This window comes from Stegodyphus dumicola, chromosome 3 (assembly GCF_044657685.1).
Source record: "Stegodyphus dumicola isolate Sdum_Otavi_A_Nest chromosome 3, ASM4465768v1".
NCBI lineage: Eukaryota > Metazoa > Arthropoda > Arachnida > Araneae > Eresidae > Stegodyphus > Stegodyphus dumicola.
In genome coordinates, this window is record NC_140770.1 from 170,616,107 (window position 1) to 170,640,345 (window position 24,239).

A 24,239-nucleotide genomic window follows, 5' to 3' on the forward strand; every position below is an offset into this window, starting at 1 on the left:
GTGAATCGACGCAAAATGCCAAAACGAAAAAAATCCTTCTCGGCAAATTTCCCCTTTGGACTAAAAACAAAATCTTGTGTTTACTCAAGTTTGTTATTTATTGTGTTTTTACTCAAGTTTCTTCATTTTCCATACTTCTGTTGTTTAATTTACAAGACACGTTAAAAATTATACAAATCTAAGAAATTTTTAAAAAAATCTGAAAGGTTTCAGATTTTAAAGATTTCAAAGTGGGGTTTATTTAACGTTTTGTGTGTTACCTTTATTTATTAAATATCACGTTCTTTGCACTTTCCGATACACAGTCTCCGATACATGAAAAGTTTTTTTTCCCCCGTAGAGTGTTGCCATTTCTAGCTTTTAAATAGTTGAATTTGTTACCCAAAAATTCTTTAAAGTTTTACAAAACATGAAATCGATCATAAAACAAATTCCATATTTCAAATTTTGGCAAATTTGGGCTTCCACGTGCCTATATTCGTAGGAGGATTACGTTATTCAAATTTCGATGGCTCTATGTACCGTTGTTTTATCACAACGCGAGAAATAGACATACATTTATGCAGATTTTTCATTATTTAATTTCTTCAAGCATAATGCAGGACTCTAACATTTGGTGGCAACAGTTTGAAAAGTGAAACGGACATTTATGGTGATTCAACGCAAAATCGCAAAACGAAAACAATATTCCTACAGGGACAAAGCTCCTTTGGACTAATAAATATACACGTATGATTTGAGTTTTTGAAAGGGGTGGGAATGATTTTGTAGCAATGGGTGAAAGGGGTCCATTGCAAAACAGGTTAAAAACCGTGGTCATAAAAGGAACAAGCGATTTGTATAGCTGCAATTTCGCATGACAGAAATTGTTTTATTATAAATAAAACTGATAATTTTTCGAAAACGAGTTTTCTTTTTTCTTTTTCACCACATAATTTATTTTTTGTTAATATCATGAAATGCATAGAAATGAAGTTTTTGCTATGTGGTGCAACAAACAATAATGACCAGAGATTACATTTTGACGCATTAGTCTTTTATGTTGTATGCACGTATACGTGCACTGGTACTATAGAACGAATACAGCCTTTCGCGGTTGTTTCAGACTGTGGACAATAACGCCTGTGTGGATTTTATGGATGAATTGCATTTATAGTTACTGTTGCATTAAGAATTCTGAGAAATATCAAGAAATTTTCATTAGTTTAATTTTTGAATAAAATTACGTTTTTCATTCTGCGATTTAAATTTTTGTGATCACCGAAAATAATGAGGTAAATGAAGTTACACATTTCATTTCTGTTCTGGAATAAGAATTCTATATTTTTCTTTTCTTGCAAAATTGTTAGTAAGCATTATCTCAATAAAAACAACTCAGGTTCTAAATGGGGAACGCATGCGATTTTCGTCGGAGCTGGTGGTTAGTAGAAAGAATTATGTATTCATTTCTGAAGTAGTACAATACATGGCCAATAGATGGCAGCATCAAACACTTTGAAAATTCTATGTTATATTTAGTGCACTACGGAAATGTATATTGGTATACAATATAAACGTGTTTTTGTTATAAAAACATAATTTCTATGCCAGTGTACAGTAGCACTGCTGCATAAACAGCAATTAACAAATTAATATCAAAAACAGTGTAGAACAAGTATTGAATAACTCTTTCTGTGATAATATAACTCTTTCTGTGACAAAAATCACAGTTCCTGACAGTACCATGTTCCTATTTATTGTTCGATAAAAAAGCCAAGGAATAAGTGCAAAAACGAGAGGGAAAGGAAACTGCTGTAATGCCCCGTGTATTTCTAAAATTTCATTGAATAAGTAACTGTAGTTTTTAATAACTCAGTCATAAGAATTTACTAAACATCTATTGTTATTTTATTATCAATAGTTTATTTATTTATTATTTGTAAATTATTTTTAAAATTATTTCATAAATTATTAAATATTAAAGTTGATAATTATGCGTTTCTGTTGAATATAATAAACATTAAGTTTAAAGTTGCATTAGAAAATAATTGTATATAAGTTTACGGTAAGAAATAAAAATCAAAGATATTAAATATTTCCTTATGATATTAAATCTTAAAATATTAAGCTGATCGATTTACATAATATTTATAATTCTTACAATAAAAAAGTTACGCTATGAATTATTACAAATAGAAATTTTATATTTACTTGAAAATAAAGTGAAAAACTAATTATGTACGAGTACCTATCTTCAATACATTCAAATTAAGTTTGATTTATTTATAATTTTAATATTAAACTAACATATTTTCCTCAAGTGGCATTATTTACACTGCATTATTTACACGGTTGATCTTCAATGGATTATGGGACTTTAAAACTACTTTTCACGAATTTTTTAGCCTTTCAACCAAGCACTTCAACTTCCACGGGAAGCTCTACACCTTCTACTGCATTCACTTTGCAATAACATTGTTGTTAGATTAAACTTAAACGAAATTATAGTAAGAGAAAATGTTTTTTTTTAAATATTTTGCTTATTTGCGCTAATTCTTGCTCTAAGCCTTTTCATTTATTTAATATTAAATGATGGCTATGATTAAATGTTGATTAAGCACCAAAAATCCCTAGTATATCTTTAGACAACTGAGCTGCCAAAGTAAGGGTATTAAATAAAGTTTGCAAATTCCAGGTCCTTCAGTTCCTTGCCTCTCACGATATCTGTCCGTTCTGCATTTCAATCATTATTTACTAGACAAGATTAAGCTTTACACAAAATTCTGAAAGCTAAGAATTGTGTCACAGTACCAAAAAATATAATATTGGCAGATAAAATACGCATATTAGAATAGTAATATTTGTATCAACTAGCGCAATTTACCTACTGTATATTTAAAACATTCGGATAATTTGGTTGTGATTTTCTGTAATAATACAGTAAATACTACAAGTAAATAATACAGTAAATTATATACAGTAAAAGTCAAGACAAAAAAAAAAAAAAAAAAAAGAGAGAGAGAGAGAAACACTATAACGAGAAGAAATATTTTAAATCTAAAAAAATGCAAGCAATAACTGTCAGCTTAACAGAGTCATCAATAAACCAAAAGATCAAAATGCGGTACTGAAGAAGTAATGAAATATTTACTTATTATCAGCTTTTCATGCTTTCCAGCTGATACTGAGCATTTGTATGATGAACTCACTGCTGAAAATTCCAAAATGACAAATTTTGTTTTCAGCTTATGAATTAGCTTATGAATCTTATGAATATTTTCATAAGATTTAAATTAATTATTATTACAGTAATAAAATCCTCGTAGAGTTTACATTTAGCTTTTAAGCATTTTTTTAATGTGCTTTCTTAGCCTCCTCATTTATATTTTCCTGCCAGAATGTAAATTTCTAGCTCGCTTGATATCCAAATGAAATAGAAAGGAGATAGTATTTAAAGGAAGGTTCTAGAAGGTAGCGGTAGAGCGTGTACTGCTGAAGGCTACTAAACTGAAATTTTATGCGAATAGCATTCTGCGGCGTTGCATTATTCCCGCCCTTAGGCTTATTTCACCGACTTAGGTCAGAGCCAATTTGCGCGTTCTTTAATTGCTTAGCTAAGAGGCTAACTTACTAAGTCAAACCAAATTCTTTACCTTTGATTTAAGTCATAATTTCTGGCTATATTTTTTAAGTACGAGTGGCACCTTCTGTCGATTTTCCTTTGAGTTAAATAAAGGGTCCTTTACACCCTTAGCTCTGTGGTAAGTACAAGACAGGTTGATAATTTGCGCAAAGTCTTCATATGTTTTATACATTTGTGCAATCAAAGAAAATGAAACATTATAGCTAACCTTTACTATAACTATTCCTATTCTTACGTTTATTATTATAACACAATAGTATTATTACTTCCTTAAAAGGAAGTATAGTAATCGCGAAAAATGTCGGGTATCATATTTCAACAGAAATATCCATTTTGACTGTTCCCGAATCCATCTCTTTCCCTTCCTTTTTTTGTTTTTTGTTTTTTGCTTGAGAAGCGAATTAAAAATGGATTTTTTTTAAGTCTGTACGTGAGTCTGTACGTGAGTGCGTACGTATATATCTCGCATAACTCAATAACGATTAGCCGTAGAACGCTGAAATTTTGTGTATGCTTCTGCTATAATATCTAGTTGAGCACCTCCCTTTTTATTGCAGTTGTCATGTACATGCTTGTAAGGTTTAACTAAGTTTTTATCAGTTATCTTTGCTTAAAGCGACTTTTCTATCCCTCCTAATTTCAGCTTATTTTCCTACCAGAATTCCTTCCAGAATGTGTTTTTAGAATCGCGGTTAATGCAAATAAGGAAGAGCGGTATATAAGTCGAAGTTCCACTGACCCCGTTAGAGAGTAACACGTTCTAACGGTCAGGCCCTTATTAGCCCTTAGTAGCTTTGTCAGCTTAATTGATATTTAGGGGCCAACTACTTAGAAATCTTGATAGCCAGCTATCAAGATTTCTAAGAATTCTTTTCAGATTTCATTTTTTAGTTAAGCTTTAGTTAAAGTTTTCTGTCTTATTGCTTTGAGTTCAAGCCCAAGCGGAGGCTTTGCTGTACGTCCTGAGAAAGGGACCATTTATGAAATTTTTATTTTGAGAAATAAAGCGTAATTCACCCTTCTTGAGTTTTACATATCTGTCTCTGAACTAAAGCGAATTTTCGCTTACCTGTTCACGAGGTTTCTACACACTTAGCTGCTAGATAAAAGGTTGGAACCCCACATGTTGATTACTTATTATATTTTGGGTAATTCTAACCATTTTTAACTTTTTTTATTGAAATTTTTAATTCCTTGTGCACCACATAGTATTATGTAAGACTTACAGAGGTAAGTAAAAAAAGCAAACAAATACTACAACACAAAATAAAATAAACTTACAAATTCACAGATAACACGTAAGAGATAAATTTGCAGAAGAAAGAGAAAGCTATTTTATCTTAGACAAATACGAAAAATATCTTGGACGATGGAAGAGGGGTAAGAAACCCTTAGTAGCTTTGTCAGAATGGAAGAGGGGTAAGAAATGTAATATTCACAGAATTTAACCTAGAAATGAGTTCTTTTCGTCCTTCCGTGACCTTTGAACAATAGAACAAACAACAAATGTTCGACATTTTGCCCTCTCCCGAAACTGCATGAACACAAATCTGTACTAGATAATCTAAATCTCTTCAGATGGGAATTGAAATTATTATGTCCAGTTAGAAATTGAGTAATTTCAAAATTGCATTTTGAGTAATTTCAAAATTGCATTTTGAGTAATTTCAAAAGAATAATAAAGTGTTTATTATTCACTCTGTGAGCAATGGAAGGAAAATGCAATTTAATCAAGGACGCAGTGGTAGAACTCCTGTATACTTCATTCCACTTTTGAGTATTGTATCATCCCTATTTTTTTCCTTAAAAAATGACTTTGGCAGTATCATTGGAGTATTTACTTGAAGATTTGTAGTTTGTTTTGCCAACCAATCAGCCCTTTCATTTCCTAGATTGCTAGTGTGTCCACGTACATGAGAAAAGATAAAATCAACACCTTTATTATCAAGGTCTTTAAAAAGGGCATGGGAAGGGACAATTAATTTATTACATGAGAAGATATTCCTAAGAGAATGCAAGGATAAAAGAGAATCAGTGCGAATAAGAAATTTAGCACTTAACGAACAGTTGTTAGATATCCACTTAATTGACTCACTAATGCATAGTAATTCGGCTTGGAAATCACTGCATTCATTGAGAATTCTAAAGAGTTTGTATTCCGGTTCAGAACCATGATGAAAAACGACATAAGCTAATCTAACTCGATTATTAATTTTACTGCTATCTGTATAACACACAACAGGGAAATTATCATCAACGGAATTGTCATAAATGATAGTTTGAATTGGCAAACGATCGGCAGGATGAGGAAGATCTTCAAACACCTTGGTACCGAACGCAAATTTGCTGATGGTATCTTTAAACTTTTTGTCATTTAAAACATGAAGGTCAATCGAAGGAAACCCCAAAATTGCGAACAGGCTTTATAGCTAATTGTTCTGAAGCCACGCAGAATTCTTAGTAAAATTTTTCTTTGAATTCTGCGAAGTATACGGGAATTAATTTTCTTTTCTAAGAGCATAGCAAATAAAGGGGACAACACTCTGCTTATAAAACATATCAGTAACATTAGAAACATTAGATTTTAAACCAAAATTATTGCAAGATACACTATTAAGTCCTCTAAGTATATTTTCACACTTATTGGATAACTACATAATATGATTTTTCCAGCAAAACTTATGATCAAGAATAGTGCTTAAATCAAAATCGCAATAACAACCTTATATTTAGCGTAAGTATATTAAAACACTCAGTCGATTTCGAGGGCAGCTAAAGGTCCCTCCTCATCAGGAGAACGCATGGAGGTAGGAAAGGGAGGAGGGGCCATTCCGCGCTAGAAGTGAAGCACTGCTTTGAAGCTTGGGTCACCAGACGGGGTTGTTCTTTGTTTACATTCAGAAGCTCGCTTGACAAGATTCTGATAGTATTTCGACACACGACAGTTCCATAGAAATCGAAAAAGGGACACTTTCGCATGAAAGAAACATTCATAGTGGGATGGATAATAGCAATTTGTATATTTTAGTGACATTTACGCAAAAATCACATCTTGGTTATTTTTCGATAACTAACAACAGCGATTTTGATTATGAATTTGTTTTATAAAATTATAAGCTGTTGCACTACAAAAATATAGATTTTAAGAAAATTGCTAAAAGAGATCTACCAAAATTTATTTTCTAGAAGATTTGAAAAGTTTGAAACTTGATGGCTAAATGTAAATATAAAATTAAGTATGTTAAAATATTTGTAATTAGGCACATAGGTCAGATAAGTTTTTATTAAATAGAGTAACGCATGCAAGGGCTATCTGCCTAAAGAGAGAGATGCCATCGTGGAGGAATTTTAAAGAAAAACTGACCTTTGAGTGGGTATTAAAAATAATACTTATAATTTTCATTCAAATTATATTCATATATATTTTTATGTAAAACTTTCGGGTGTATGCTAAATTAGTGTAAATTACTTTACACGAAAAATATAGTGAATGCACAGAAATTAAAGATTTGCACATGCCGGAAATGATAAATAGGAAATATGTAGGGGTATTTATGCATGTGCTTGCAAAAAGCATGTATCTGCCTTTGACAAAATACTTAAATATTCATTAAATTATTTATAAACCAATTTGAAATGAAGAATTTATTCACTTATAAACAACTGTGAAAGTACTGTGAAGAAATCTAATGATTAAGTGTATCTAATTTATAATGATTATAAATGTTATCTAAATATATAATAACCTTAATATTGAATTGTAAACATAAATTGAAATCCTGTTGACAAATACGTTATAAAACTATTTAAGCAAGAATTGTTCGTATTGGAAAGCAATCTGTTAAAAGGTATTGTAAAGCAAATGCTATGAGATGCGCACTTAAGAACGTAATAAAGAGTTTTGGAATAGGTATCGTTGAAATGAAGGGTAAAAAAAAAAAAAAAAAAAAAAAAAAAAACCTGATTAAGTATAATTAAAAGAATTATTCCCTTTACATTTTATAATAACTCAGTTACAAGTTTTAAATAATACTTAAAAAACTTGTTTTATTCCCTTTCAGAAATGTTCAGAGAAAGTCAAACACTATTTAATACTATTTAATTATTAGGAATTAGCGAAATACTTATTTAAAGTATTTCGCTAATTCCTAATAATTCTCTAATTTAAAATGAACCGAATAGAGCATTAATTATAAATTGACTTACATTTTTCGATTTAAAAGAAGCCAAAAAATCATGTCATATTTAAGAAAGTATTTTAGGAAGAAGCTCTATAAATAGAAAAGAAATAATGCATAATTTTAATATTAATAATACAATAAACTTTGATCTTAATTTTTGTACCTTAACCGAATAAAATCAAATTACCTTAATTTTTTTTTCTAATGTAATTAACGAAAACTTGTGAAAATATTTCATTCAAATTAAACCATTCTGAGAAAACTGTCCTGTGAAAAGTATAGCATTTAATTCCGTTCAGAATGAAATGTTGTTTAAAAATATGTTGTTTTCACATACTTAGGACTCTGAAGTGTTGTAGAAAAAGAAAATATATACATTTATATGTATATTTGCGACGTAATTACAAAATATTTACACCCGGACGCGTCAAATCCCATAGAACTCAATGATAAATGACCCAATGTTTTGGTCACCACGTAGGGATCGCCGGTGCTTCAGAGCAGGGTACGGAGAAACTTGTTTAGGGCGACTCCTTCTTACTTCCTACCTCCATGGGAGAACGAAATTTCTAGAAAGGGGAAAAAGAAGAAATATAAAGCCTTGGCAAAAGAGTCTCAGAAACACGTGGTCCTTATCAGCACTGCACGTGGTCGTAACCGGATTTTGAATCAGAGTTACACTGCTTTTACCGAGCCAGGCTATCTGATCAAACATATGACACATAGACTAAAACGCAAGAAAATCAGAGAAGTCAAAAAATAGGGAGCGAATGAAGTTCATTCAAGTTCAGACTTGGTGCGTGAAGGTGCAGTTGCCCCTCGCTCCCTATTTTTTCCCTTTAGCTGCCCTCGAAATCGATTGAGTGTTTTAATATACTTACGCTAAATGCAAGGTTATTATTGCGATTTTGATTGTCCCATTGGCGTGTTTCTCTTCTATTCTAATGCCTAGATATTTAATTTCGTTCACCGTTTCGAGTAAGGTATTATCCAAGTACAATTGTTGGTATATATGGCTGACATGCTTTCTTTTAATTGTCATTATTTTTTATTTTAGATTTATTAGGATTGGATTCCAATTTCTGCTGTCTGGACCAATTGGAAATAATATTAAGGGTGTTCTGAGCCGTATTAAAGAGAATATTGGGACACTTCTCTTGAAAACAAATTAGTAAATCATCAGCAAAAGTAATTGCTTTACAACTCGGACAATGTGAGAGTCTATTGAGTAGATCATTCATAATTAAATTCAACAGTAAAGGTCCGAAGAAGCCGAGCCTTGAGGGCAACCTTTTAAAGTGCGGGAGGAAGAAACGTGGCCAAGGGAGAGCAATGCAGAAAATCTTTAATAAGGCGGAAAATATTACACGGAATACCAGCTTTCCTTAAAAAGACAAGTATTCCAGGCCACCAGGCGTGGTCGAAAGCACCTTTGATATCAAGGAACACTAAAACTGTGTGTAAATTTCTCTTCTTACCTACATCCACTATGTCTTTTAAGTACAAAAGAGCATCTTCACAACTCTTAGAGGGGTAAAACCAAATGGTGCTCCGTTTAACAGTTTTTTATTATACAAGAACCAGGTAATTCTATTAACAAACAGCTTTTCAAGGCATTTTCCTAAACTGGGGAGAAGACTAATGCGTCTTAAATTATCTAAATGCGGGATACGAGGACCACTATTCTTAGGGATTAAAACTACATTCGCTCATTTCCAGCAACGAGGAAATGAACCAAGCTTCAGACAAGTTTTGAAAATTTTGGAGAATAAATTTGGAAACATTCTGAGAACTTCCTTCAAAACTTTGTTTGAAATAGAATCAAGACCAGGAGCTTTATTGCATTTAAGGTTTTCCATAACACTATTAATTTCGGACATAGTGAGTGGAGGATTTGGATTAGCAACATAATTTATTGAAGCTTCAGCCTTAATCATTCCATGAAACGAATTATCCGTGCTAAAAAGGTCCGTGAGAAAGCCTCTGAATTTCGTTAATTGTTTCTTCTAAAGACTTTGTACAGTTACCAGATGGGAGACAAATTCCACTGACGTTCTTAATTCTTTTTGCTTTATACCATTCGTATATATTTTTTTCCAAACATTCCTTTCATTTATACTCATTAGGAATTCTCTCAAGAGTTATGCTTTTCATCCTGGAGCTTTAAGCCGTAACTTTGTCTTAAGTGAAGATATTTTTATTTATATAGCTTTTTAAACGTAAAGTTAAGATTTCGTTGAAACTATGTCTAGCAGCGTTAACTTTCTTTCTCGTACATTCGATTTCAGTAGTCCACCAAGGTACCTTATGAACTATCATTTTTATAAATATCATTTTCATATATCATTTTTAACTTACTTGAGGAATCGGTTAATTAAGTGAGAATGATTCGAGGAAATAAGTGTAAATGAAGTGCAGCCAAAAATATATATAATTTAATAGACCATACCAGGAAATCATGGGGTATCTACATCATAATTAATTATATTGTTGTATGTTTACTGGTCCGTAATAGATTGAATGCCGCCAGAACTGATAACAGCTGGATAAAATTTATTTTAGCAAAAGGAACACTTCACAGTTCTTGAACTTTTCACAAAAACACTGGTACAGCTCTTCACGGTATTACAGCGTACAATCAGTAGTTACATTTCAAACTACTGAGAACATAAATATAAAGAATTGCAAAGCGCATTTAAAGAGCGAAGCACGCACTGAGATATCTCAATACACCGAACTCACGCTGAGCTGTACAACTACTTTTCCGAAACTGATGCTCTCCTCGGTCATGCATCGTTTTGCCTCGGCCGCCAAGAAATCTCCATTTCTCGATATTATTCGAGCATATGATTGCATATGAGGGCCGGATATGGTTACAGTTACATATAGGATCAATTACATTTATTTAGTTACAATACCCAGAGCAGTTATACAAGTATCCAACTAAAATGTCGCCAAGTTTGGAGACTTTGCAATTTCTAGTCGTAAAAATTAGTCGCCAAAGCAGTCGCCAGCTGGGCGATATCTCGCCAATTTAGAGAGATAAAAATTTACGATGTGTTAAATAGACTTGCTCCTGTATTCTTATATTTCCGGGAAAGCTCCGCTTCTTTAGATTTTAATTTACATTATACAAAAAAAAATACCGCAGTTTCATATGGAATTTCACTAAATTTATTTGCATATGTACGAAGTTTGTCATAATACAAAATTTATTATAATATTGTTTTAAAATAATTCTATTAAATATATAATTATATAATCATAATACTTAGTATAGATTAATTAATTATTAATTTTATCATATTTAATATCAAATTAAAATTTTTATTTATTTTTAGCATGTTTATTCTTATTAATTATCTATTGTTATATTAATTATAATAACGCATAACTTATTATATTGTTATATGTTATAACATTATTATAATTGTATTAAATATATAATCATAACATATAAATAGTTTTATTAAATACTAGCTGTACCCGCCCGGCGTTGCCCGTGCATTTAGAAAATGCAGATAAGTGAATAGCGCAGGAATAGTAGTGTAGGACATGTAGACTGTCTCTCTCTCTTCCCCCCCACACACACACAACATTCCCCGTCGATAAAAAGGAACAATATATCCTAACCATGAGCCATCTGTTAAAAAATTAGTTTAAATGAGAACAGACCTCATATTAGCACATGCTAGGAAACCGTAGTCATGTGGTTATAATCATTGGTCTGAAGTATAAAGAAAAGTAAACATAAAAAATTCAAAATCAAAGATAGGAAAGAGTTGAAAGGGAATGATAGAGAGTACAGTACAGAAAAAATAAAAAGTAACGAAAACATGGATGAAATAAAACATCCTGCTTACCGGAAATTTGGAGTTAAGAACCAATTAAATTTTTAATTTAAGTGTAAGTTAAATTTAGATGACAATGAATTAGAAGAGGAGAGTGTTTGTGTATGTTTGTGGAGCTCGAGCTGGGGTCGCAAGGGCCCCTGACCGATTAATGTCTGTTGGTACGGCAGCACCATTCGGATTATTGCTCATGCTCTCAAGAGAGCACTAAACAATAACATCACTATTTAAAGCATGATAGTCAGAGTTAGTTTGGGAAAGTGGAGAGTGGCAATAATTTTTCGTTAGATTGTCCTTTTCGTTAGAGAGCCTCGGGATAAACTATATTTAATGTTCTTCCATTCGGAGCTAAGATGTGTAGATTATCGGCATTACCAACTCTTGAACAACCCACGTACAGTTGACCATGGGAGAAACACGGCTTACGGAGGTCGAGCCCTACAACTTTGAGAGATTGTCCTTGTGCCTTATTAATGCTCATCGCGAAACTCAAACGAACAAGGAATTCTAGACGCTTAAACTGAAACTGGAGGTCGGAAGGGATTATAGGAATTCTTGAAATAAACACATCTTCGCCTGCAGCATGTCCGGTCATGATGGTGGCTTCTATAATATTTGGCATCAGTTTCTTGATAGAAAGTCTTGTTCCATTGCAAAGTGCAGGCGGATCCAGATTCCTGAGGAGAATTATCGGTGCTCCAACCTTCAAGTCCAATATGTGGGAGGGTACTCCAGGTGGCTCTAATTTGTTGAGAAACTCTGTCGTATAGTTGACAGCCTCGTCAATATTGCATGTCGTGTCTATAGATTTGTAAATATGAAGAGTTCCGGGTAAGTTCTGTAAAAGTTCCTTGTTGATAACACTGACGGCTTCGTTTGTTGGGGCAAGAATTGCTCTTTCGCACAGCCATGCGTGATCAGTGAAGTGGTGAATCACATTCGGAAACACAGCCTCTTTCAGTTCTTCTTCAGTAGTCACAATCCTTCCAATGCCTTGCATCGCTACATATCCATCTTCATTTTCTGAAGTAAGGGCTCCATTTCCTAGTTTCAGTAGATTATCTGCAAACTGCTGGGCAGAGGGATCACCGTTGAGATGAACTCGCATGTTAGTCGATAATCCAAGTGTTTGAATGCCATTCCAGATGTAAGAAGATTTTATGCAGGCCTGCATTTCATCTGCCCTCGTTCCACGCGGAATAACTGGTAGCGTCTGTCGAAAATCGCCTGCCAAAACCATTACGACGCCTCCCATTCTGTCATTGTTCCGTCTGAGGTCTTTCATGGTGACATCTAATGCTTCGAATGCGGCTTTGTGGGACATGGTACACTCGTCCCAAACGATGAGCTTGCAATCCTGTAGAACCTTTGCCTTTCCTGAATTCCTTGGGATGTTACACGTTGGAGTCTCTGTGCTTGTCAGATTTAAGGGTAAATTGAACGCCGAGTGAGCAGTCCTACCACCTGTCAAGAGTGTAGCAGCAATGCCGGATGAAGCGACAGCCAGGGCAATCTCATTTCTGTGCCGCACCTTTGCCAAAATAAGGTTGATAAGAAACGTCTTCCCGGTTCCGCCTGGAGCATCCAAAAAGAATATACCCCTTTGCCTATCAAAAACTGCTCTAGTAATCTTGTCAAAGGCTTCTTTTTGATCTTGGACCAATTTAGGCTCATTCTCCTGTATATAAGCTGCGAGCACATCCATGTTATAACTTCGTTCTCTAATTACTTCACTGGAAATGGCAGAATCGCTGTTTCTGTTAGGTTGGGGAAGTCCAAAGCTTTTCAGGTTCAATCCTCCTAGAGATATTATCTTGTTCTCAATGTAGATTAGGGCTCTGTTAAAGATGTCGTCATTGTAGTCCAGGTCCATATTCTGCTGCTGGATCCTTGCTTGATGCAGTATGTCTTCAGACAGGTTCTCCCTGTGGTTCATCCATAACTGTTCAGGGCCCGACATGGAGCACGTTTGAAGCATTACAGCAAACAGATTACGCATCATCTTGGGTGATCGAGATGCAGCTGCTTCTTCTAACGCCGTGTTCCAGTGTTCGTCATTCTCCAGAAGTCCTTGAAGTTGGCAGGCCTCTTTGAAAGTGTTGCAGACTCTTCCTTGAACGGTTCTCAAATCCGTGAATGATGTTGGGCCTCTAACTTCATGTAGTAATAGGCGAAGGTGGAAGCATTCGGAGTTGTTGGGATGGACGGTGTAGACACGGCCAAGAGCATCAGTAGACCGGATTCCTGTTTCTTCTGGAACAATTTGTCCTTGTTTACGGCGGTTCCAACTCTTGTTCCTGCTGTTCCATGTGTAGTACTTTGGAATTTGGTTGTAAAGTAAATTGCGAGCAAAGTTATCTTGGGTGCACAGCTTGAAGAAAGATGTGAGCGTTGTTTCCTGGGGTGCCTGGACCCGTTCAGCAGCATTTTCTTCAGTGAAGTACACTCTCTGGCCATTTTCAAGGTGGACGCTTAGATGAACGACTGTGGGATGACGTTCGTGGATTGGAAAGTTGAGTATTCTCCACACTGCTTCATTGCTGCTAATGTATCTTCCCATCTCATATTGATGAATTTCATTCAGTTCATTGGCTCCACTGGTGACATCAAATACAGCCATGTCGGATCCTTTATTGACATACTTGCATACATACTTTATGGACTTGACAGAATTGCAGTACTCAACGTTGATATGTGCGTTAAAAATTTTGGATAGTAGTGGACAGTAAGGAACAATCCAGGCATTGTCCACCGAAACTTCTGATCCTCGTAGATTGATGCTTGCTGTAAAACCTCCATCTGCAGGGCTTCTACGACGATACAGTGGATATCCGTCTTGTCCCGTCTGCGTCTCTTTCAAGAACTGGCGAGGGTATCGCTCTCTTGTCGATTTTTATTTTCCAAACATTTCTTTTTTCGAGGTGGCTGCGGCATATTTCTTCTAAAATCTGAAAAGCAAAAGTTAAGCAACCAACAGAAGAATGATTACAAAAACTGAAGAAAACGCTACAATAAAGAAATCAATTGTTATAATCGAACGTTATTTGAAAATAAATAATAGCAACACGATCAGTGAGTCAAAAAACCACGATAATATTAATTAAGAAACAAAAAGTTTAAAAAAAAAAAGAAATTAATGTGTCATGAAAACAGCAAACTAAAGCTACAAAAAAGAAATGAATTGTAATTAATCGATTTAATGTATCGTCAAAACAGCAAACTAACGCTAGAATAAAGAAATCAATTGTTACAATCGAACGTTATTTGAAAACAAATAATAATATCAGTGAGTCAAAAAAACCGTGATTAATTAATTATAAATAATTTTTTTTAAATTTTTCTAATTCAAAAATCGAAAATCGGGCTTCGAGGTCTGGTGGCCAGCCCCTTTGTGCTTCCGTATAAAAAATTCCAGGTCCCTGCGTGCCATAGATTTGGCTGGAGAGCTCGGTCAGACAGACAGACTTACACTTGCTTTTATTATTATAGATATCATTACATAATTGTATGAAATATATACTAATTTATTAGCTATTAATTATATTTTATTCAAAAATAAATTTATCATTTTATTTATTCATTACTTGTATGCATTTTATATACGTTATTTTATTTATTATTTATCTATTTTTAGTTTGTATATTATTATTAATTTTATTATCATATATATTAATATAAATATTAATTTAACTTATGCAATAAAAATATAATTATACTAATGACATATTAATTATGATATATTAATCAATTTGAACTGCAAATTATTATTAATTATACTAGAGTTGACTTTTTACTTTATTTATTATTTTTGTTTTATTTTGTTTATTAAATCATTATTGATTATATCGTTTATAATTATTTTATAAAAAAGTATTAAAATGTGTTGATGTATTTAAAACATATAATTAATTATTTCTAATTAATCTCTGCTTAAGTAACACAAAACCAGTTTTGCAGAATAAAAGTAAGGAACATCTGCAATGTCATGAATCTCAAAGCTTATCCTCTTTTTAATACCTGTCTTAAACAATATCATTGTAATTTTTTAGATTACGTCTTAAATCTGCACTCAGATGGAAGATTTAAGATACTTGTGATACGAAAACATTTCTTGAGAACATTAGATAAAAAAAAATCATTATTCAATTAGTTGACGTGAATAAAATTGTACTAGTACTTTTCTAAGCAAATGATTAATCAAATAACTCAAGTCTTCTTAGGCTGAGACAAGCCTTTTGTTGCCAATCTCTTTCGATCGACGGCATTCATCAACTAGTGCTGGCACAACAACGTTGGAGAAGTCAGCACAACTGGAAAAAAACTGCAATTCGATGAACCAGGTAATAAAAATGCTAGAAAAATGTGTTCCCATTCAATGAGAGCTTAGTAAGAATAATCGTCTTCAACTACAAATAAAGAAGGTGAATAACAAAGAATTCTACAATAAGAATCTAAGTGTTTGAGATCACTTTCCATCCCATTTTGAAAAACGAGAAAATTTTAATTGTAGCTAACCCTGGCATAGGAAGAAACTTCAGAATCCACTGAAAGTTTAATTAAGATATCGCCGTACGTCGCTATTACGTGATAACATAAGAACACTGAGCATCATTCACACATCTTTAATTACATATTTATTAAGAAACTTGCTCAATCAGATGTTTTAAACAACTTTATTTTACCCCACCGACAGAACAGCTGGCCCACTTGGAGAAGGGGCTTATCAGCCTATTTAAGCACTGCTAGTGATTCCGATTTCGTTCACAAGTCGGGAGATATGTCTGCTGGGAACTGCCTTTTTAGAAAAGAGCAATGGAAGTACAGTGTAAGGAGTGAAGTTAGCCATGAGATTCTATTTTGATTGTATAATTGTTAAGCTGGAGGAGGCACTGCATGGGCTGTTCATTCGGTTTAAAAACAGAGCTGTTTTTCTGAGAGCTTTCGAAATACAATATTGTTACAACCACACTCATGTACTGATTTGAAAACAGATGCATGGCGATAAATTATTAAACCTATGCAAAAAAAACAATACTGCACAATCTATGATAAAATTTCGTTAGATAAACACTTAAAAATGTTGTGCACTAATCTGTTGTACGTATATTAATAGTGTTATGCAGAATTTACGTTCGAGATGCAAGTTCGAACAGAACTTCAATAGATGTCTAATGTGCTGATGTCTCCCCAAAACATATGCATATTGTGTGTTTTTGAAGTTCATGACATCCCTCTCTTTTCTTTTTTTTTTTTTTTTTTCGGCTACCTGGCAGTTGGACCACTCATGTTGACGATTTTGGGTTAATGCTGCCCTTAGCTGTGGCAAGGTGCTGTCTAAGTATTTAGTTGACTAAAGATGCTATGAGCTATTTTCAATGCATTTCTCGATGCATCTGGGTCCTTATGCGTTGCAGCAGGTGCTGTCTGTCTTATACGTTTGTTTTCATCCAATGGAATGCGGAGATGATAAGCACTTGCGTCTGGGCAGCAAATGTGTAATGGTCAGGATCTCCAATCCCTTTCTAACTACGCACTAGGTACTGTTGCCGAAGTCGAAAAGAAAAAAGTTGCTCCTGTATGGCATAAATCCTGTCAAGAACAGCGTCAGCTCAGAAATATCATTGCATTATTTATCTCTGATCTTGGGAAGATACTCACCTGCCAGTGTCGTCGTTATCCCAAGAACTTTACAACTGTTCCATTAAAAAGGCCCTAATGGTCGCTTTCATATGTGTGGCATGTACAGTATCCAAGTGTATTCGTCCGTGGCTGCCACGTTGGCAATTTCGTCTGCTTTTAATTGATTTGAATCCAATGAGTGCACGGACCCATTGAAGGTTTGGCCTGATATTCGGATCTCCTTCACTACGTTCCTACTTTTCCAACCCAGTATAGAACGGATACTCAGATGGTTTTTATTAACTTCGCTAGATTTATCCTCTGGTAGAATTTATACTTTTTAATTTATATTAAGTGACATATAAATTACAGTTAGCTCTATTTTAGCGAATTTATTTAACGAATTAATTTTAGCGAAGGAATTAATTATTTTAGCGAATTTATTTAATGAATTAATTAATGGCATTGAATGAAATTTTACTGTATTATGAAAATCATAGTTTTTCAGCGTGGTTGTTATCACTCACCAGTTGGCGTTGAGAAGCGTCCGAGTGGTAGTGAAGAGGTACTAAGAAAGTGTAGTAGCACTTGCGGATATATCGAAAAGAAGGGACACTTACGAGCAAAAAACATTCATTGCTCAATAGTTAATACTAGTTTTTATAGTTTAGTGGCAGTTCCGAAAAAAACTTACATCTTCTTGACTACCTTTTAATAATTTGGAATAGCTACTTGGCTTGTTCATTTGTTTTATAAAATTTTAACTTATTGGACTGCACAAATATAAATTGCAACAAAATGTTTATACTGTGCATGCGCTAATGCGTAAAAAATTGTATACACGTTAAGGAGTAAGGTACCTTTAAAATGTCAAAATATCCCTAAAAATCCTTTAATAACCCTGTGTTTTAAAACATCTTTATAACTGGTTTATGAAGGTGAAATTTTGTATGCTTATTTCAATATTCTTAATAATGTATTTTCTACTTTTATTTTACGTCCCAAATAATAAAATATCTTAAATAAAAGTTTCAGTTTTGCTATTGATACAGCTCTACGTTTTCACTTTAGAATTTGCATTAACATTAAACTGTCGGTAAGTACTGTAGTTGTGGACTGCGCGTGTTTTCTCCCTTTAATGTTTCAATAAGGCTGAAATTCATTTTAATTAAATGTTCTAAAAAACCTCAAGGTGGAAAAAACTAACAATACACAAGAAACAATCACCACTGGGCGTGTTGTGCAAGAATTTGTGGACATTTCGCAAATCCTCACGGCAGAGGAGAAATGGACACTAGTTTATAGAGACATTTAGATACTTTTTGAAAGCAGAAAAGATGAAAAATGAGCAACAACCTCGCCGGGAATCGAACCACAGACCTCTGGAATACACGCCTAGCGTGCAGACCATTACACCACGAAAGTGGGAGAAATACCTCATTTACTTCCCTCTTTTAAAGGGTGACTGGGGTTTAGGAAACCCAATCGCAAAATCCTGGGTGTGGAGAATCATCATCCACCACCTTTTTTTTTTTTTTTTAGTTCGGGTGAAAGCATGGAATACATGCCCGTATTATATACTATGCCTAGGGAAAGTACATAATAATTCGTAATAAGTTTAAAATTATATATTGAAAGTTGTAATGAGTGTGACAGAGATAAGTTTCTACCAACCTGGAACACCTGAAAGTGTTTTAAAAGAATTATATACGAGATCACAGCTCATTTTATGATCTAAGAACTTACTTAGAATTGAAGCCATTCTTGACCAAGAATTTCCTCTCTGGTCATTTACAGTTGCTGACTCCAATGGAAGAGGATAAGGATTCGTTGAAATGGCTTTGTGTGAAAAAACTGATGAAATGAATTAAAAATATCATTCAAGCCTACATGGTAGTACAAAAACAGGTTAACTACTTATCGTTTATATGAACATTTTGTTTCCATTAAGAAGGGCACAAATTTTGTTTCGTACCACTTTACAACTTTTGTTTCGTACAAAATTTTTCTTTACGTTGTAATGTTGCGCGCTTCCAACCTGCACGCAACAATAGTGGTGACTGCTAAGAACTGGAAAGTAGACAAAGTCTTGAGAAGGGTTTAAATCCCTTTTTATTCAACTTACAAATGCGTGCTCTTGACTCCACAAACTACGCCGACCCGGCGGTAAAATAAAAATAAGAAACTAAGAAAAGAATAGTAACAAGTGACTAACTACGAGGCTCTCTAAACGTAACTAACCTCACCGCGTTCTAGGATACCGCTGATAATTCAGCAAACTTCTGAATATTACGTTGAAAGATTAACAATCTGCCGAGGCAAGCACACAGGCCGAAACGCGTGGTTCTTCAATTTCTAACTAGCCACCTCCACGCTCGTGAAGCAAGAAAGCACACTTTCGAAATCGTTTCTCTTCTATTTAACTCAGATTACTTCCGCTGACAATTTGAATCCTTGCGCGTTCTACTAAAATTTACATACTCTGGCATTGGCAGTTCCAGGGGAAAGTAAGGCTTGACAGGAAAGATAGTTTAAACTTAAAATAAATGTTAGTTAAAATAAATATAAACCCTACAACGTATTTTGAATAAAACATTTTTAACAGCACTCTTTCATTATTTTTTTTCAAAATAACATTTGTACTTTTGAGGTATTGAACGTCTTTTAAATAATAGCCTACAGTGTTGCAACAACCTGGTTAACTTCTCATTTTTTATATGAACATTTTGCTTCAAGGGAAGAATTTTGTTTCGTACAACATTTTCTTTATGTATTTTGAATAAAAAAGTTTTAATAGCGCTCTTTCATTATTTTTCAAAATAGCATTTTTACTTTTGAGGTATAAAGTCATAATTGAAGTCATTAATTGAACGCCTTTTAAATTATAACCTTATCATGACCTTTTTCCATATTTTGCCAATATGTAGAATGCCTAGGTAAAGTATGTATAAAAATTTTCTATTTCATATTTCACATAAATATAGCAAGTATTCTATGCTAAAGTATTCTATAGAATGTCGGCGAATGCTAAAGTATCCTATAGAATGTTGATGGGATACTTTAGCATTCGCCGTTTCATACTTTCCCGATAACATATACACAGTTTATGTGTTTAGTAATAGTTTTTAATAGTTTCATACTTTCCCGATAACATATACACAGTTTATGTGTTTAGTAATAGTTTTTAATAGTTTCATACTTTCCCGATAACATATACACAGCATTTCTACCATTTATGGAATACGCATAGAAAATGACTCTATTTTGTTTCATGAAGAGAATAGTGTTTGTTTTTTTATTATTTCGAAATATTCCAGAATTTCTATGAAATTGTTGAAAGTAATCATAACGCTGCATGCTGCTAATTTCATATAAAGCTTTAACAATCAGACCTGGATTTTTCATATTGTAACGTGGATTAATTTGCATTCAAAATTCTGTTTCGGAAATTAGGAACACAATCAGGTGAAAGTGGAACGCACATGTGCAGACATTTTTGCCACAACGGTTCCTCTGTCGAAACTCTCTCTTTCTCCAATTAGAATGGGTCATCCGGGTCACTTTTTTGATCCGTTGTGCGAACGTTTATCGCCTTTTCCTCATGTTCCATTTTGGAAACAAGGAAAATTTTACTTTCATGGCCCCCGGTTATGTGAGGAGCCTAAGGGATGGATCCAAAATACACTTTTCCTTTTTGAAAAATGGAACACTTGCTTATGTCAGTTTTTATCTTTCCGATTGCATCACGTTGGAGAACGGGAGGGAGGATATACCTTCCAAAATCGTCATCTAATACAATAGAAAAGGCGTACAATACAATGGCAAGTCCCCATGTTGTTTCTTTGTTTCTAAAGGCCGAAGGTTTAGGAAGTAGAAGCTTTTTAAATAACTCACTCAATTGCTTGCCTTATTGGAGAGATGTGCTTATGAATTATAAGTTTTCAGATTCATACTCTCTTTCCAGCTTTCCAGCTAGAATATTATTTATATTAGGTGTTCAAATAACTTTAGCAACTATGTTATGATTATCCTAATTTTTTATGCATTGCTTTTAAAAAGAATGCCCCAGTCTATATTTAAATTTATTTTATTGTTCGAAAGTAACCATAAATAGAATAAAATATAAAATGGATATACCAACTCCCAGCTGCTTATAATATTGCTGAAGCAAGAAAATAAAAGCCAAAAGTTTATTGGTTTTGTTCCAGGGCAAAGCTTGGCCGCATGTTGCAGCTGCGGCATAGGCAGTAGAGTTTGAAAGTCATCTATCAACATAAAAATTCTCCACACACAACGTTCGTGTCAGGTGATTTGGCAGACTTTCTCAAAGGCAATTGCAGAAAAAAATGATTTCTTCAAATGACGATAGCTATGCCAGCGGTGCTAAAGAAGAACATCCAGAAAACAGACCATTTCGAGTTTTAAAAAAGCTATGAAAAGTGTGATTCATTGGGACCAGATTTTCAAAGAGAAATATGCAAAGCAAATAGAGTCATCTGTTTTTGTATAAGAGTATCAACTTCTAAACATTTCAGTTTCAATTAGCCTTTGTTACTTAAATTTAATAACTTAATATATTATATCTTATTCCTAATTTCACGCTCTTTGAAGTTCAGTAAAAGAAAAATCATTAAAGGAAGAATGATAAAGAAAAATTCACTATAAGAAAGTAGAATAAAAACTGATTTTATTGTTTGTTTCTTTTATAACTACTGATGCCGATTTTTGCTTCAGGATTCAATTTGTAGAATTATTATTTAAACTAACCAGTTATTATCTCGAATAGGCTATTAGTTTGAAAATGGGATTTTATGTTCCGCACTATAAACGGCGAAGAACTTTTCAAATTGTTACCCAAATATTATCACTGGGCATTACTATTAAAGAAACTGAATAACAAAATACCTGCATGTATGTATGTACGTTGAAAAAAACGACGGTACCTAGAGCCATCAAATTTTGAATGACGTTTTCTTTCACCCGAACATGGGTACCTGGATGCCCTGATCTGAAATTTCGAATTTTATATTTCCTATTTTGTACAATTTTAATGAATTTTTGATTTCCGAACTCGACGATTTGAAGGCGAATAGCAGCAACACTATACGGAATAAATCATTTTTATCTCCAACTCGCGAGACTATATATAGAAAATTCTAAAGACAGGCTGATTTTAAATATTGTAAACGTATGCTGTAATGCTGCTTTTAAAAGTTTTGTAATTTTGCTGTTGAATAGCACATGCAGTTAGTGCGATGATGTTTAATAACAAAATGATGCTTAAATGATAAAGCTAGATAGACAAAAAGAAATGGGTTAGCAGAAGTGAGTGTAATAGCAGAGTGGTATACTGCGAACTCAACAAGAACGTAAAAAACCTTAACAAATCCCTTTGAGCGATCGTTAAAATCTGAACCCTTTCAGAATTTTCCTTTCTTAAATTATTCTATTTTTGCAGTCTTTTCTCAGTTTGTTATATCAATGTCCAGTTTTCTTATCAAGATGACTTACAAACCTTTTTTTTTCCTGTCTTTTTGTTATTTCGTCCTTTACTATAACTTTTCCTCTCCGTTTTTCTCACCAGAATGCAAATAAGATGGTTAGTCTTTAAATTAAAGTTTTGAGGTTTGAAGATAGAGGGTGTTTCTAGCTGCGCGTGCATGAAACATTTAGTTTAGTTCCTGGCAGCTCTGATAATTATAATTACTCAGTTTTGCGTTACATTGATGCCGATACTGTGATTTTAACGCTCCGGTAGAATTAGCGAGCCAGCTGCGAGTAAGGTTTAAATTATGTAGCCTTTGACTACAGCTACATTTTTAACTTAAATTCGACTTTCTTGTTTCGTTGCATCACCACGAGTTGTGGCTCAGCTTGTTAGCACAAGAAAGTGAGCGTTTATCTTCTAAATTCAGTTTAAATAAAAAGCTTATTTAATACCTCACGACTTGTAGTTACTTCAGACATAGCGATAATTCATTTTGCGTTTGTTGGGATTATTAGACTAATTACCACATCCGGATCAAGTAAAATCCCAGAATTCAAACAAAATACATTCATTTATGCAAACTTCCCTACAACTTAAGAAAAAAAATAATAAAGAGAGAAAAATAACAATTTTATAAATAGAAAAAATAATAATTTTGCTCAAGCTGTATAACTTTATCTAGCTTATAATATTTTGACAGTTACTTAATTAGTTTTAACGATGCAATTAAGGGATATCTGACTCAAATCTGTAGACTTTGAAGCAAAGAAAATTAGATTGTAAATATGAATAAACCCACAAGTAGCTTAACATATTGTTACGAATTTTGTACTTAGATAGGTAGTTTTAGTGGAATTATGAGTAAAATAGTTGTATTACTTTTGTATAATGTAACATGTAAAAATCTAAAGAGACGAGCTAGGCCGAAAAAGTATGAATACAGGAGCAAATCCATTAAGTAAATGGGTATCTTGGTAATCGCCAAAAGTCGCCAAACTTATCGACTATTTGGCGACATTTTGGTCCAGTCCCTGTATAGCTGTAACAAGTATTGTAACTGAATAAATGTAATTTAACATTATATTAGATGCAATCGTAATTCGAGCCTCATATTGCTTTCCAGTAATTTCAAGAAGCAGAAAGTACTAGAAATATCTCGGCGGCTGGTTGAAAATGTCGGAGAAAGCATCTGCTTCGTGTTAGTTGTTATTGTTGTTAGTTCAATTATAGTTGCTATAATTGTAAGTTCGACGTAAGATCGGATTAGCTTTCTCTTTAGATGCGCTTTGTATTGCATTGTGTTTAACGTTCTTTGTTTAGTAGTTGGAAGCGTAACTACTGGTTGTACTGTGCGATACTGTGAACACTGGTACGAATATTTCTGTGGAAAATTCTGGAGTTCTAAAATATGTTTTTCGATAAAAAAAAGAACAATTATTAAGCTATAATCGGGCCTGTGGGCATTCAATCTATTACAA